Genomic DNA, 17079 nt, shown 5'->3' on the forward strand with positions numbered 1-17079 from the left:
GCAGGGGCTTCTGTTGGCTTACAGCAGGGTTTCTCCACACCCGCAATGATTGACATGTTAGGCAAGACTATTCTTTGGTGTTTCTGTGGCAGGGGCGGCGAGGACGGGGGATGGTGCAGGACTGTCCTGTGCACTGTAGGACCTTCAGCAGCAGCCTTGTTTCCCTATCCACTCTATGCCAGTAGCACCTCCCCACTCCCCATACCGTGTGACACCAAAAATGTCTCTGGACATTGCCGAGTGTTTCCCAGGGGGCAAAATCCCCCCACCCAGCCCTGCTGAGAATCAGTAGCCTAAAGGCATTGTATTTCTTGGTGCATTTTGGGATGTAAACAGACCAAGCACCAAGGGGCTCAACACCACCTCGTGTCCTCCCCCCTTCAGATGCTTTCTGTCCTCCTCTGACACTGCCTGGTTACCGGATGGGCAGAGAGTGAGTGGGTAATGGCTGGTGAGGAGACATGGTGTGGTCTTCTTTACCCCCTGTAACTCCAGCCTATGATGCAGCCCACGGCTGACATTAACAGTCTGCTTGTAGGAGGAATGAGTCTGACAGGCTGCAAGAGCCGTTTTTGGTACTCAGGTCATCTGTGGTTTTAAAGACCAACATTACATTGCCTACAGGAGACCCACATTAGCTTTAAAGACACATGTAGCTTAGAGTAAAGGGATGGAAAAAGATATTCTAAGCAAATGATAACCAAAGAAAGCAGAGGTGGCTATACTTATATCAGACGAGGTGGACTTCAAGAGTGGTGACAAGAGACAAAGAGATCATCATGTAATAATAAAGGTCAATTCGTCAAGAAAGTATAATATTTGTAAATATTTAAGCATCCACCGTAAGAGCATCTAAATATGTAAGCACATACTAATAGAACTAAAAGGGGAAATAAAGAGCAGCACAATAATGTTGGGGACTTTTAAAAAACATTATTTATTTATTTTTGGCTGTGTTGGGTCTTTGTTGCTGCTCGCGGGCTTACTTTAGTTGTAGCGACTGGGGCCTATTCTTCGTTTTGCGGTGCGCGGGCTTCTCATTGCGGTGGCTTCTCTTGTTGCAGAGCATGGGCTCTAGGCGCGCGGGCTTCAGTAGTTGTGGCTCGCGGGCTCTAGAGCGCAGGCTCAGTAGTCGTGGCGCACGGGCTTAGTTGCTCCACGGCATGTGGTATCTTCCCGAACCCGTGTCCCCTGCCTTGGCAGGCGGATTCTTAACCACTGCGCCACCAGGGAAGCCCTAATAGTTGAGGACTTTAATACCCCACTCTCAACAATGGATAGATCATCCAAACAGAGGATCAGTGAGGAAATAGTGAATTTGAACACTTTAGACCAAATAGAACTTGCAGACATATACAGAGCATTCCATCCAACAGCAGCAGAGTATACATTCTTTGACATTGATCTTAGAAATGGTATTTTGTATATGACACCAAAAGCGCAAGCAACAAAAGCAAAAATAAACAAATAGGATCACATCAAAATAAAATGCTTCTGCATGGCAAAAGGAATTATCAACAAAATGGAGAAAATATTTGTAAATCATATATCTGATAAGGATTTTATATCTAAAATATATAAGGAACTTATCCAATTCAGCAAAGTAACAAATAATCCAGTTGAAAAATGGGCAAAGGACCTGAGTTAACATTTTTCCAAAGAAAACATACATATCGTCAACATTTCCCTACATGAAAGGGAAATGCAAATCAAAATCACAGTGAAATGTCACCTCATTAGAATGTTAGAATGGCTGTTTACAAAAAGACAAGAGTGCTGGTGAGGATGCAGAGAAAAGGGAGCCCTTGTGCACTGTTGGCGAGAACGTAAATTGGGGCGGCCAAATGAAAAACAGAGGCTCCTATATGATCCAGTAATCTCACTTCTGGGTATATCTCCAAAGGAAAAGGAATCACAACCTGGAAGAGACATCTGCTCCCCTGTAGTCATTGCAGCATTACTTACAACGGCCAAGACACGGAAACAACCTAAGTGTCCACTGATGGATGGATGGATAAAGTGTGATATATAATGGAATATTATTCATCTAGAAAACAATCCTGCCGCTTGCAATAATGTTGATGAACCTTGAGGGCATTACGCTTAGTAAAGTGAGTCAAACTGAGAAAGACAAATGCCGTATGATCTCACTTATGTGTGGAATCTAGGAAAAAAACAACAACAAAAACTCACAGAACCAGTAGATCGGTGATTGCCAGGGGTGGAAGGGTGGGGGGAAAGGGTGCAGGTGACCAAAAGGTACACATTTCCTTTCTAAGATGAATGAGTTCTGGGGAGCTAATGTACAGGATGGTGACTATACTTCACAATACTGTATTGTATATTTGAAAGTCGCTAAGAGTGGATCTTAAAAATTCTCATCACATGCACACGCACGCACAGGGTAACAGTGTGTGTGTGTGTAATCATGCTGCACACCTTAAATTTACAATATTACGTGTCAATTATATCTTAGTAAAACTGGAAAAACAAATGAAACTTTTAGTATTATTTTGAAAAGCGGTGGTGTTTAAGGAAGGAGTTCCGGAAAGGAGTGCAGGGTCAGTTGATGGTACGAGTGGCTCTTCTAGTAAATGATGAACGAGATGATGGCGAGTCATGGGGTACCATCATCAGTGACTGTGGGCCAGGCAACGTGATAGGGTTTTACGTCTTTTCTTCCATTCGATCATTATGACAACCTTACTAAGCAGGTGTTAGTATCTGCATTTTCTAGATGACAATACTGAGGGTAGATTGGTTAATTCACTTATCCAAAGTCACACAGGTCCTTTCTCCATCACCGGGAAGCTGTGTGACTTTCAGAAGGTCATGCCACTTTCTGTCCTCCTTTATCCTCATTTCTAAAGTTAGGGAATTAGACTAGTTATTTTGAGCTCGAAAGCTCTATTGCAAACTGGGTGGCTTAAAACAGCAAAAATATATTCTTTCACAGTTCTGGAGGCTAGAAGCCCCAAGTGAAGGTGTCAGCAGGCCTACCCTCCCTCCACAGGCTGTAGGGGAGAATCCTGCCTTGTTTCTTGTAGTTTCTTGTGGCTCCAGGTCCCTCCTTGCCTTGTGACAGCATCACTCCAATCTCTGCCACCGTCTTCACATGGCCTTCTCCTCTTCCGTCCATTCTTCTCCTTTCTGTCTCTTACAGGGATGCTTATTGGATTAAGGGCTTACCTGGATAATTCATGATGATATCATCTCAAGACCCTTCATTATAACTTCGAGGAGTCTTTTCCCAATAAGGTCACATTAACAGACACGGACGTATCTTTGGGGGGCCTACAGTTCAGCGCACTACACTGGGCTCCTGTTTCCCCAATGGAAAAGGAAGAAACTCAGTAACACTAAAATTCCAGCCAGTCCTAAAATGCAGCAGCCCTCGGCCCTTCAGTAGGATGGTGGCAGTGAGAAAGGGGAGAGAGAAATAAATCCGAGAGACACTGAGATGAAAGGAAGAGTCTGTCTCAGTTGTGGCTTTTAGAGTCACCACTTGCCCTGACTGCACTGTAGGGCCAGTCCCAAGGCTGAGTCACCGGATGGCCCACCTGCCTCTTATGCCCTTCGGACAAGGTTTTCTGAGAAAATCTACCCTGGAATTGCTTTGACGCATGGCTCACCCCACGGCTTGAGAAATCTCCCAGGTTTTCAGCTGTGTTTCCCAGTGGTCTGCCCCCTCCAAAGTAAACCAAGTTATCACTCACAAAAGGCCTGGTGATATCCTCAAATTTGCATACCCTGATGAGGCTGCAAAGCCATTTATCTCCTGAGAGCAGCCTGCCGTGGTCCCTTTTATTTTTTTTATGGGATTGTCCTTAAATGGCTGATTAGTTTGGGGTGATTTATAAATGCTTCAGGATTGGCAATTTCCTCCTTAATGATTGGACAGATTTGTGTCTGACTTTCAGCAGGCTTGGCTTTTTTTTTTTTTTTTTTTTTTCATTTGTTTTAGTGTATTCTCCCACTGCCCATCACCCTCTACCTACGGCTTCGAGTCTGAGTCCACTTCAGTCAAAGTCAACCTTATCTTTCTGCAAGTTTTCCCAGCATTTAAACATTGCCTGTCTCTGGTCATTTATTTTTTGGAAAGGCAGAAAACCGGCTACAGATAGTTTCGTCTTATTCCCTTCTATTCAGGCCCAAGAGAGAATTGCACGGACCTTGGTTCCGTTAGTTTTCTTTTCTGAGCCTTGGTTTACTTGCTGGAAAATGGGAAAATGATAGAATCTTGTTCTGCCTCAGGGGCTGTTTGAGAATGGAATTACCTAATGTTAGGAAACTGCTTAGCACTATTCTCTGTTCACAGTTAGCCCTTGATAAATGTTAGCTGCTGTTTTTACTCTTCTAATGATATGGCAAAAGGCAAGCATGAAAAGTGAGGACATTTGCACATTATCCTCTTAAACCCATTTAATCTTTTCACAGTTATTTATGCCTGGCCTCTTTCCAGTGAAGCTTATCTATGGGGAGTCCAGCTTTGCACCACTCTGTGATAATATACCCTCACGTGTTAAGTAACTCCTTTATATTTTGCTTTTTGCTATTTTTAATTTAATTTTTAGTGTAATACATGTACACCAGCTTTTTCTTATGCTGGTTACTTTTATATTTTTAAGAAATATGTTTGTATTGCTATTTCTTGACATGGATTTTAGACTACTTACAGGCTTCCTAAAATGGAGGATGATAGATTCACCTTCTTATATACCCTCCCCCAGAGACACAAACCCACATACATTTTCCCCTCTCCACATTCTTCCATTATCGTTATATCGTAAGCTTTGGTCAAATTAGTATTCTGTAATCATATTATTTTTATTATATAAATAGCGTTCACTGCTGAGCCATGGAGTATACTATATAGTTAATTTTTCCTTTCCTGTGAAGACTTTCGTTTTTCCTGGAGTTAATAATTGCTTTGATTATTTATTTGAATTTGCTTAATTCTCTGTGTACTTGTCTCTCATTTTTTTCCCTCAAATATTCTGATAAAGCTATAAGGCTCTTCTCATTATAGACTAGCACCTCAGATAAGACATAGTTTCCTTTCCTGAGAGGCATTCCTTCTGTACCAACCTGAGCTGGTTATCCTGTAGGCCAGCCGTACCATCATCTTCCAGGGATTTCCTTTTACCAACAGGGAGTTTTCTTTCCTCTTGTGGTAGGTATTCTCTTTCCTGTATCTCTTGGAAATTATCCTTGGTTTACTCCCTCATTTTTCTGGCACAAATCCCCTAGTAACTGGCCGAGAAAGGATACGTAGAATGCCAGAAAAAAAAATTAAGTACATGTCTAAAAATGTAAAGACATTTTATTATTGCATTTGACTCATACTTTATTTGGGTATGTAATTCTGGGTTGGATACAATGATTTCTCAGGGTATTTGAGGCCTTGCTCTACTGCCTTCTCGTTTTCAGGTTTAATGTTGAGAAGTCGAATGCTCGTTCCTGATCTCCTGTAGGTCATATGCTGTATATATTTGCCTCTCTGGAAGCGCTTAGCTCGTTTTTCATAGTGTTCTGAAATGTTCGAACGATTACAGTGGACTTTTAGCCAATGCTTGTGCTGTGCATCCTCTGGGCCATTTAATCCTAGAAATTTATTTCCTGCTGCTCTGGCACATTTTCTTGTTTTACGTCATTGATGGATTACTTTATTTTCCCTGTTTACCACTTTCAGCCTTCCATTTTGGACTCTTTGGGTTGAGCCTTTAATTTTACCTGTTCTCTTCTGCTTTCCACGTACTTTGTCTTTTTGTTATACTTTCCAGGAGATGTTTTTCCCCAACTATTTCTACCATGTCTTGAACGGATTTTCTCCAGTATCATGTTTTAAATTTCTAGATCCTCTTTGTTACTTTCAGAATGTTTCCTTTTATAGAAGGAAACATTGTTTCATGGATGTAATATCTTTTAGTCTCTCTCAGTATTGTGATTATGCTATTTGGAACTTTTATTCTGTTCCCTGTACTATCTTTTTTTAAAAATTCTGGATTCTCCTCCCTGCCCAAACTCACCCCAGTCTAATTTTTGGTTTTTTTGGCTTTGCTCTTTCATTTTAGAAGATCGATTTAAGCATCTGGTTGTCTTTTCCCAGTCATATTATAAGAATCAGGGGAAAAGTTTCTGGAAAGTTAAGTGTGTATGTTCAGGGTATGTGTGTCTATATGTTTTAAGTATGTGTACGTGTCTGAGATAGTTGTGTAGTGTTTGGTATTTGTGGTTTGTGTGTATATGATATGCATGTAAGTGTGTTTGCTCTATGGGTTTGTGTGTGTTTGGGGCATCATGTATATGCGTCTTTGGGGTGTGTGTGTGTGTGTGTGTGTGTGTGTATGTTTGGGGCATGTGTATATAGGTCTTTGGGATATGTGTGTGGGGTGGAGTATGTGTTTGTGTCTGTGTGACGTACGTGTATCTGGAGTGGATGTGCGTGTGCATTCTGTTTGGAGCGGGTATGTTGGTGGGAGGAGATTGATGGCTTCACTGTAAGGTAAGCAGGTGCAGTCCTGCCATTTTGTCACGAGACTCCTCAAATGTCAATATCTGGAGGTATTTTTCTCTCAGATCCGTCAGGTTTGCAAGCTCGGCTCTTTCATCTTTTGCCTCCTCCTGTCTGAGCTCTGCTCCCAGGATGATTGTCGAAGTCCCAGTGGACAGAAGGGACGAGGCCCGCGCTAGGGGTGTGCAGACTTCTACCGCATCCCCGTTTTCAGTGTGATGCCTCACTTGAATCTTCACTGTGCCTTGAGTTTTCACGTTTGGAAAACGTGTCTGGTCTGATATCTCCAGATATAAAAATCCCCCCAACTCTTGGGGTCAGGATGGGTCCTGACCTAGCCATGTGGTGTTAGGGGAGGTGCCCTGGTGGTTTAAATATTCCTTTCCTGGACGTTGAGCTAATTTTTGTTTTACCCTTATCGGTCGCCCCTCTCTTTAGAGATTCCCAGTGCCTCTGATTCCCGAGTCTTTCTGTGGCCGGTTCAGCATTTCAAGGTGACATCCTTGTTTTTTGCTGTGCCCACCCCCAACCCATGCACACTGAGGGCTCAGCGTTCTGTGTTCAGAACAATTTTTCTGATGTCTTTCAACTCTTGGCGTCTTATCTCCTGTTCTCTTCATCTTTGTGCGTTTATACCTTTTTGTACCTTTATAGTATTTATTGAGATTTTTGGAAGGAAGCAGAAAGAATTGCATGTGTTCAATCAGTGAAGGCCTTCTAGGAGTCTCAGTTCTTTTGGCTACCTTATCATAAGGTCCGTACATCTTTAAGCAGTGTGATGGAAAGTGGGAGTCACACACACACACACACACACACACACACACACACATTTACATGTTATATATATATTTTTTCTGGGCTAGATTCTATGCATTACATGCTGTGCACATTTGTTTCTTTCAACGTATATTTATTGAGCACCTACCATATGGCCAGGAAGTGTTTTAAATTGGAGTGGGTGGGGATGCCCAGGCTAACAGACAATCTGTGTTTGGGGGAACTGGTATTCTTGATGGCGGTAGGAAACAGGCTATAAAAAGTAAGCAAAGTCAGCGTTGTCAGGTGGTCTTCAGTACTGTGTGGAAAGTAAAAGAGGTGAGTGCTGGAAAGTTACGAGGGAACTAGTTTAGATCGGGTGGTCAGGGCAGGCCTCCCCGGAATCAGGACATTTAAACTGACCTGTGAGTGACCAGAGGGAGGCAGCTTTGCCAAGGCCAAGGGAACGGGCAGCAGGGACATCGGCAACAGCTGGAGCAAATGCTGCAGGTGGAAACGGATGTCACCAAGAAGTGTGAAGAAGGACCCACAGAACCCACGGGAAACTTCCAGGAGCTCAGGGAGAGGTGCTGATGGCTTGACCAGCTGGTGGGGAGAGGGCCGAAGGGGCTTTGCTTTGGCAGCCGAGAAGGCAGGGTGTGCCGGTGAGCTGGATGTGGGAAGAGGATCCCCAAGGATCATGTCGGGATTTGGGCCTTCTCCGGGGGGCGTCTAGGGAGCAAGTTTATAGAAAAGAGCAACTGAGAGCGTGGTTCCAGAAGGTTAATTTAAAAGGAAAATGCTTTTTCTTGCAGCCAGAAAAACACAGCCGTCATCAAGGATGAGTTTTTGCTGAGTGAACACAGTCACGTGAGCGCCATGGAGAGCAGGACATCGGGTCTCCTCGTCACTGCGAGGTGTGGTGCGATTTGGAGTCTTCTGTGCACAAGGAGGGATGTGAGGTAAGTGTCTAGAACAGGGACGGGGTAAAAGTTTGGGAGCCATTGGCATATGAATGATATCTAAAGCCAAGGAACTAGATGAAATGAAGTAGAAGGAGCGTATGGTAGACTAGCCCAGAAGGTTTTCTGCTGCCAGCCTGCGGGTGGTGCAGGCGGTCGGATTGGGAGCCCAGGGGGTGGGATGACATTAAGGCAGCGAACAGCAGCCGTCAGGTGGGACAGACAGAGGATCACGGTGGGTCGGACGTCAAGAGAGGGTGTAAAGGGGCGCGTGATTGGATACGCTGCAAGGCGCTGGGAAACTGGAGGAAGATGAGGTCAGAAATGTGTTCTCTGCCCCGGTTAGCACGAGGGTCCCCTGTGACGCTGGGGCCTTAGTTACCCTTGTGGGGATGGGCGTCCAGCTGGAATCAGTGACAAAGGAAACAGGCTTTGAGGAAGTAGAAACAGCAGGAGGATATAGAATTAGATGGATCACTGATGGGAAGGGAAACGCAGAGATGCTGTGATGTTTGCAGGGGGTCCTGGGATTAAAAAGGAGGATTTTTTTTTTTTAATTTAAGATGGGAGATGCTCTTTTTTTTTTTTTTTTTTTTTGATCCAGTGACAGGGAAATAATGATGACACGGGAAAGAGTGGATCTAAGCTCTCAGGAAGGGGAACATCCAGAGGACAGTTAATTTTAAGGAATAATGACATTTTCCTGATGAGAACAGAAATTTTAAGCAGAGAGGGGCATCTGCCTGCAGGTCAGGCTGTGGACGTCACAGTGGAGTTCTTGTCTCACTGCTTCCCCTTTGTTCCTGAAGTATCGACCTAGGGCATTGGCTGGGAGAGGGCAGAGGAGGGAAGCAAGGGGGTTTGAGGAAACGGAAGACGTGAAACAGTCGTTGAGAAACTGGGGAAGTAAACTTACCAGAGAGGTACGGTTGGCCTGGAAATTGTGGCACCTGGGATTTGTGGGTGTGAATTTCACACGAGGTCAGCCAGCCCCGTGGTAACCTTGTTTCCTGCAGCCACATTCAAATGTTAGGTGTCAGCCTGGAATAGGGGGTGGAGAGCCACCAGTGCCATCCCTTAGTCCTCCAGCAACGCTCCAAGGCGTGGGGTGAGCTGTCCAGAGACCAGAGCTTGTCGGTGGTGGGGCCGGAGTCCCCGTGCCTCTCGAAGCAGTGTCACTCTGTCCTGCAGAACCACTGCCAGGACACGGAGACAGACGGTAAGGTGAGAGGGCGGACGGGGACTTCTGGAAGTTGGGAGCTTTTTGACCTGAGAAAGGGGCCTCTTGATTGGAGCATCGCCGGAGATCCTGGTGCGAGGCGTCGTCCGCTGCGCTTTGAGCCGCGCTGTCCTGGAAACTTATTCAGTGACGTAGCACCTGTAGAGCCCTGGGCACGGGAGAGCCCGGCGAACCCGCTTTGCCAGCTACTAAGGCCTCCATCAATGTTAGTGGTGAGGATGATAATGATGTTTCTTCATAATTGTTCCTAAGGCGCCACTAGTAATTACTGTGCTAGGCCCATTGCCGACAACCTTCCTTCTCCCCAAAAGGAACAGGGATTGGAAGAACAGACGTGTGTCTGTGGCACCCACTCAAGGAGAGAGCAGATACCTGGGTGACCCTGGGCAGCCAGATCGCACGCTTCAGTGCCTGCAGGAAAAACGAGAATATCAGGGTTTGCACAAAGGAAAGGAGCCGCCTCTGTGTGCCATCGCTCCCTGAGCACACCGGGACCGGGTGCCGGGTGCCTTACCAACCAGCCCGAGTGGGTACCACAGGTCTCTCCCTGAGATGTGCTGGAGTTGCTCTTAGCACAATATTTATCTCACCACGTAAACCAATCTAGCTGGTTAGAAAAACAAGTTTTATTGCATTCTTAGGCAGTGCACTTAGGTGACAGTGCACTTAGTGTTTCTGACAGTAGAGATAACTTACCGGCATAAAGGCTGGGTAAATTGGATTAAGGAATCACTGTGTGCTGAGAAAGTGGACAGAATAAATTTAGAAATGGAACAGAACAAGAAACAAAAAAAAAAAATCAGGGAGGAAGAGTGAACTGGTGGCTGAGCCCAGCTGCAGAGCTGGAATCTCTGAGTTCAAATCCCAGGTCCTCTACTAGCTGTGTGACCAGGGGCAAGCTACTTGACTTCTCTGTGTCTTAGTTTACACACTCAGTGGGGAATTCAATGAGCAAATAGATGTATTTAAAAAGGCCTTCAAACAGTGCCTGTAAATAGTAACAGCTTGGTAATATCAGTTATAATATAACAGAACTTTGGAAAAGTTGGGATGTGGGCGCTAGGGGGCTGGGACTGGGGTGAGGGGTGTAAGGTGCTCACTTGTAGTATAACATTTAAGGGGTGCCAGAAAGGTTAGCAGTCGAGATATAAAGAGGACTTTAATGTGATATTTTTAGAACATCAAAATGCATGATAAGAAAATATCAAAATTGTAAAATAAACATAAGATGTGACCCTGTAATTGCCTCACCCTGCCTCACCTGCCTTACTCGAATCCCAGCCCCGGATTTCCAGTAAAACTTTATTTACAAAAACAGGTGGCCAACACAAGGGCCAGAGGTTGATACTTTGATTTCTTTTGAAAGGATTGCATTAAAATATTATTTATCCTTATCATTGAGGGTTTTGGCACCCCCTTAAATTTTACACCCAAGGTTAGTTCCTCACCCTAGTCCCAGCTCTGGACATTTTCCTTCTCTGAGAGTATCAGAGAAATTCTAAATCATACACTGACCTCAGAGCTCTTAGGGGCCAACAGGAATTTCCCCCGAGCTGGAGGACACAGACAGTTAATTGATTCCGTGCATGTGGGAGTTTGGGATGGAGTGAGGCTGTCGGAACTGCTCTGAGGTCACCTTAAGACTAAACTTCCAACCCAGAAAGGAAAAAAGAAAATCTGATTTCACATAGTCTCCTTCTGCCCACAGAGTGCATTTTTGAAAATAAATTAGATGCAGCGGGGAGGGAAGGGCCAAAGCACGGAGAAGGCTGGATGACAAATTCCAGGATCAAGAGTTGCTGCCTTTCGCTTTGTTTTAACCTTCTTGGGGCTCTTCAAGAAGGAGGCATTTGTCATCCCTATGATCAGTTTTCGTGCCCTCCGCGTTTATAGCTTTGAATTTAATAGAAAGGACATAAACATGTACTTTTCATCCATTTTCACTGTTACCTGCTCAGCTCAGACAGCAGCTAGGATTATCATAGCCCTTCGGAGGGAGATATTATGAGGCTGCGGTTTACCCCTGCCCTAGCAGAGCCATAAAGACGGTGCCTCTGTGTGCAGAAACACGCCGTCGTTAACGCGGCCCGGTCATTTTCAAAGCCCCCCACCCACCTTATTTGTTAGGATTAATCCCCTCTTTTCAAAGTTTAAAGTCAACCAGCGTGTAGCTCTCCCCTGACAGTTGCTCCGATGTTGCAGTGGGTGAATATAAAACGCAGGCTGTGAACTGACCTTTCTCGAGGGAAAATAAGCCAGAGCTTGGAGTTTTTGCTGCTTTGGCCCACAGCTAGGGCAGCTAGGGCAGCGGCCCTTCTGCATCATTTGGACCCAGAAGGCTGCCAACACAGCCACTCATTCCCGAGAGCCAGGGAGGAAATGGGCTTTCTTGCTGCCTTAGCTGCAAGCAGCCAGTGAGATGTGAGCCAGGCCAGCTAAGTGGCCCCGGCCTCGGGCCCTGTGGGTGGAAGATGACGGGGTGCGGTGTCAACCCGGGGTAACGTAATGCTGATGGGAGGCGTTGGCGTGACTGCCACATCCGAAAGCGGTAGCATGGGGGTTGTGATTACAGATTTTGTAGCTTTTATTTATTTATTTTTTAAACTTCCTTTACTAGTAGTCAAAGAAATGGAAGTTAAGGTAACTGGATAATTCATAATTTTTTTCAAGATTTTTTGATGGGAACCATTTTTAAAGTCTTTATTGAATTTGTTACATTATTGCTTCCCTTTGCTGTTTTGGTTTTTTGGCCCTGAGGCACGTGGGATCCTCCCCAACCAGGGGTCGGACCCGCGCCCCCTGCACTGGAAAGTGAAGTCTTAACCACTGGACCTCCAGGGAAATCCCGATAATGAATATTTTAAAATAATATTATTTGCTGCTGAGGGTATGAAGAGTGAGTTTCTTACAGTCTGCTGGTCAGATTTCGTAACTTTGCAGAGAACTCAGCAATGAAAAGAGTCCTTCAACTATGCAGTCTGATGTGAAGGAGAGTGTATTAGAAGTCACTTAACAGGAAGACAAGATAAATCAAAATGCGTGCATACGCACACGGACACACAGATACCAAATGACCATCCTGTCCTAATGCGGAAATTCGGACACAGCAAAACAAGGATTAATGTTTTTTCCTTTCAATACCATGCTTTGGCTCGGGTGCAGGTAGGGAAGTTGTTTCTTTGTGTTAATGTGAGTTTTGTGACATCCCGGATGGTATAAAAATTATTTAGTAGTTCTTAAAAAAATTCAGTTTATTAAAGTCATACTCTAATTTTCCTTAAACTTTTTTTTTATAAATTTATTTATGTATTTATTTATTTTTGGCTGCATTGGGTCTTCGTTGCTGCGCACGGGCTTTCTCTAGTTGCGGAGAGCAGGGGCTGCTTTTTGTTGAGGTGCATGGGCTTCTCATTGCGGTGGCTTATCTTGTTGCAGAGCACGGGATCTAAGCACGTGGACTTCAGTAGTTGTGGCACGCGGGCTCAGTAGTTGTGACGCGCGGGCTCAGTCGTTGTGACGCGCGGGCTCAGTAGTTGTGATGCATGGGTTTAGCTGCTCCGCGGCATGCGGGATCTTCCCGGACCAGGGCTCGCACCTTTGGCCCCTGTATTGGCAGGTGGGTTCCTAACCACTGTGCCACCAGGGAAGTCCCTAGTGTTTCTGCAAACTTTTAATTCCAATTTCTCAATCTCATGATCTTGTTTATAAATCTCACATTTTAGCCATCTCATTAAAGATTTTGTTTGTTATTTGAGATAATTTACTATTAAAAACATAGGTGATTAAACCTTTTTAAACATTTTAAACTTAATCTATTAGCTGATATATTTAATTTCCTTTTTTTTTTTTTTTTTGCGGTATGCGGTCTCTCACTGTTGTGGCCTCTCCCGTTGCGGAGCACAGGCTCCAGATGCGCAGGCTCAGCGGCCATGGCTCACGGGCCCAGCCGCTCCGCGGCATGTGGGATCTTCCTGGACCAGGGCACGAACCCGTGTCCCCTGCATCGGCATGCGGACTCTCAACCACTGTGCCACCAGGGAAGCCCCTAATTTCCTTTTTAAGAACTTCAGTTTATTCAGTCATATGGAGAGAGGGTCTTTACAGAGGCGGTCTAGGTAAATTGAGGTCACTGGGGTGGGCCCTAATCCTACGTGACCAGTGTCCTTATAAATGGGGAAATTTGGACATAGAGACAGAGACACACAGAGGGAAGATGGTCACATGACACTGGAGTCAGGATTGGGGTGAGGCATATACAACTCAAGGAACACCCGAGGCTACTAGACGCTGGGAGAGAAACATGGAACAGATTCTCCTCCGGAGTCTTCACAGGGAGCGTGGCCTGCCATCACCGCGATTTCAAACTTCTAGCCTCCAAAAACTATAAGACCATAAATTACCGTTGTTTTAAGCCACTCAGTTCGGGGTACAGTATTATAACAGCCCTAGGAATCGAACCCACGTACTAAGGATGTCAGTTTCTTTCTGCCGGTTGGAAGGATGTACCTCAGCTTTAGAGTAAGTTGACCCCATCTTATTTTTAAAAACCACTCTTGCTTTTCCCTGGCCTCAGTTCTTCTCGTTGCCATCTCCTCAAATGTCACCTCCTCGGAGAGGCCTTCCCTGACCCCCGCCTGTAGCAGTGTCCACCCTCGTTCTGCACGACCCACCTGTGTTACAGGCTTCTTCAGTCTGGAGTCGTCCTGTTCAGGTATTGGTTCGTTGTTTATTTGCTCTCTCCTCTCCCGTCCTTCTAGGACATGAGCTCCAGAAGGCTAAGGACCTTCTCTGCTGTCTACAGCAGGGCCTAGGACACGATGGGCACCTGATCAATATTTATCCAATGGCTGAGTGTAAAGCAAGTTTGAGATGAAACAGAGCTCGCATCTCTAGTTCTTCACTCGCTACTGCAAGTTCTTCCTCCTCCTTTCTGCCTTCCCTGGAAGATCTCAGTGGCAAGTCTAACTCCCTCCTCCTTCCTCCCCTCCCTTTTTCCCTTTCCTCCCCCTCCCTTCCTTTGTTCCACCGCCCCCTTCCCGCCCCCCTTTATTCCTTCCTTCATCACAGTATCACCAAGCCTCTCCCACGTCAGAGGCACTGTGCTAGGTCTCTGGGTGTCCTCATGGAACCTAGAGTCAGTCAGAGGTGACAGACATTCAAGTGATTGTTAGCATTTTCATACATTTTAGGAAGTAATTTAATACATTGAGGAAGTATTCCAAGGTGCTCTGAATGTTGACGATGGGGGACCTTTCTTAGTCTGCAAGGTGCCTGTGGATGGCAAAGCTTCTCCGAGGAGATGCTGTCTTACCTGGAACCTGAAAGGAGAGGAGGAGTGACCGGGGAGAGAGGCAAGGAAGAGATTCTAGAAAATGAAACTGTGTGTGCTAAGGTCCTGAGTGGGAAAGAATTCTCTGGAAGAAATGGAAGAAGACAAATGTGGCTAGAGCACCAGTAGGGCTGGAGTAGTCACCCTCAGGTTCTGGGGAATTTTCATAGGAGCAGTGAGAAGTGGAGAATTTAGGCACAGGGGGGACGTGATCAAATTTATATTTAAAAGAGATCATTTCTGACTGCCTCGACGAGGAAGCATGGGTGGGGTGGGCAAGACTGAATTTGGAAGACCAGTTAAAAGACTATAGCGGTGGCCCTGCTGAAAAGTGCTGGTGGCTTAGGGATGGGGATGCCTGGGTGCCCGGGTGCTCCGCCTGTGCTAACAGACAGCCATTTGTGTGGATGGTGTTCCTCTGGTCGTCTAGCGATGGGATCTGCTAACGCGTCCCACATAGCTGGGCGGTGGGGCGTTGGCACAGACTTCCTGGAAGTGGTATCTCTCAAAATGAAAAAGGATATTGCAGTTCCCCTTGTGGGATTGCTAAATGATGAAACAGTGGAACAGAGGTGCAGAGATGATTCTGCTAGCACGTTTACCGCAGAGCTGGTTAGGAGAGTCAGACATTGGCAACAGTGCAGAAGTCCCGTCTCGTGGCGTGATTGAAGACATGTGTGTACCTGTGTGATGGTCCACCACGTGCCCGTGAAAGCGATGATGGAGATTTTTATTCATTTACACAGGAAAATGTCCACGGTGTCTTTTTTTATGGAAAGTTACAGAAATTATTCTGTTGTAAATAAGCAGACAGTTGTGCTCCAGCATGCAGGCAGATATAGAAATGCTTCTCCGAGTATTGTCTGGTGTAAGAGACTCTATAGGCTTGCCCTCATTCTGGCAGGAGAAAAAGAAAAGACTGGGGGAGGGTTGAAGTGGTTGCTTATGGAGACACAAGGACAGAGGCAGAGTGACCTCATGGAATCACTGTCAGTCATGCCGTTGCTTTTATGACTACCCTCGCACTCTAAAGGAAATCCTGAAAACGTAGTGTTGTTTAGTTAAAGTGGTGCTCTTGATTTCACGACTGCTCAGAGGGTCCTGCAGGGAGCGGTTAAGAGCCTTGGCCTTGGAGTAAACCCTGAGGGTGCCTGGCAGCCCTGCTGCTTGCCGTGTGTCTGACTTTGAACAGGTCACTTAGACTTGCAGAAGGCTGCCGTCCTCACCTGTGCAAAGGCACACACTTCAGGGGGTTTCTAAGAGTCAGATGAGGTTTAAGAGCTTAGCTCAGTACCTGGCACATGGTAGGTGCTCAGTGAATATTAAGAACTTTTAGCACCTACCTGCTCCCAGACACCTGACAGGTTCTTCGTGATCTTAGTTGACTTTGACAGTCCTTGGGGGCACAGTAAAAGGAGGATCATGTAGTGATAAAAGCATGGAGTGTAAACAAGAAGCTGGGGTTTTTTTACTCTTGGTTTTCCATGAACCTGGTAGGTGACCTTCAGTACCACTCAACCCCCTGGGCTAAGTCTCTTTTTTTTTTTTTTGTGGCCTCTCCCATTGCGGAGCCTGACGCGCAGGCTCAGCGGCCATGGCTCACGGGATCTTCCCGGACCGGGGCATGAACCCATGTCCTCTGCATCGGCATGAACCCATGTCCTCTGCATCGGCAGGCGGACTCTCAACCACTGCGCCACCAGGGAAGCCCTGGGCTAAGTCTCTTTAACTTTAAAGTGAGAAGGTTAGACTGAGAAAGCTTCCAACTCTATAATTCTAGGACTGCATGGCCTGAAGACCTGATAAAACCTATTCGACTATCTTGTTGAGGCTTCCAGGTAGAGGCCGGTTATCTGTGTGCCCTAGGCTAGAAGGCGTCTTTAATGGACTCGTAGCAAAGAATTCAGTTTCTGTTTCCTGATCCTGTGGCACCAGCTGATGGGCCTGCAGAAGGCTGTTATCAACGATTTATGGTCACCTCCATGCCTTGCTCTTATCAGCAAAGCTAATCATATTTTAAGCTTTTTGAGTTTTTCTGCTTGGAATAATTGCTTGCTCTTACTGCCTAACGCATCTTCAAATGATAGATTGATTCCTTAGTGTGGGAGAACTGGAGGATGTTTCCTACAGACGCCAGCTCTTTCTGCCCCAGGTAGGGACCTATGAGGTGAAAATAACAGTGACTAACTTTTCCTTCCTCTGCACGGGTGCCATGGGCCTCGGTCTGGCTGGCTTTATATTGGCTGACTTCCTGCTTTCTCTTCCGTGTGTCTCTCTA

The sequence above is a fragment of the Aethalodelphis obliquidens genome, unplaced genomic scaffold (genome assembly GCF_003676395.1).
Source record: "Aethalodelphis obliquidens isolate GAN/ISIS:26980383/991018 unplaced genomic scaffold, ASM367639v1 scaffold22, whole genome shotgun sequence".
Lineage (NCBI taxonomy): Eukaryota > Metazoa > Chordata > Mammalia > Artiodactyla > Delphinidae > Aethalodelphis > Aethalodelphis obliquidens.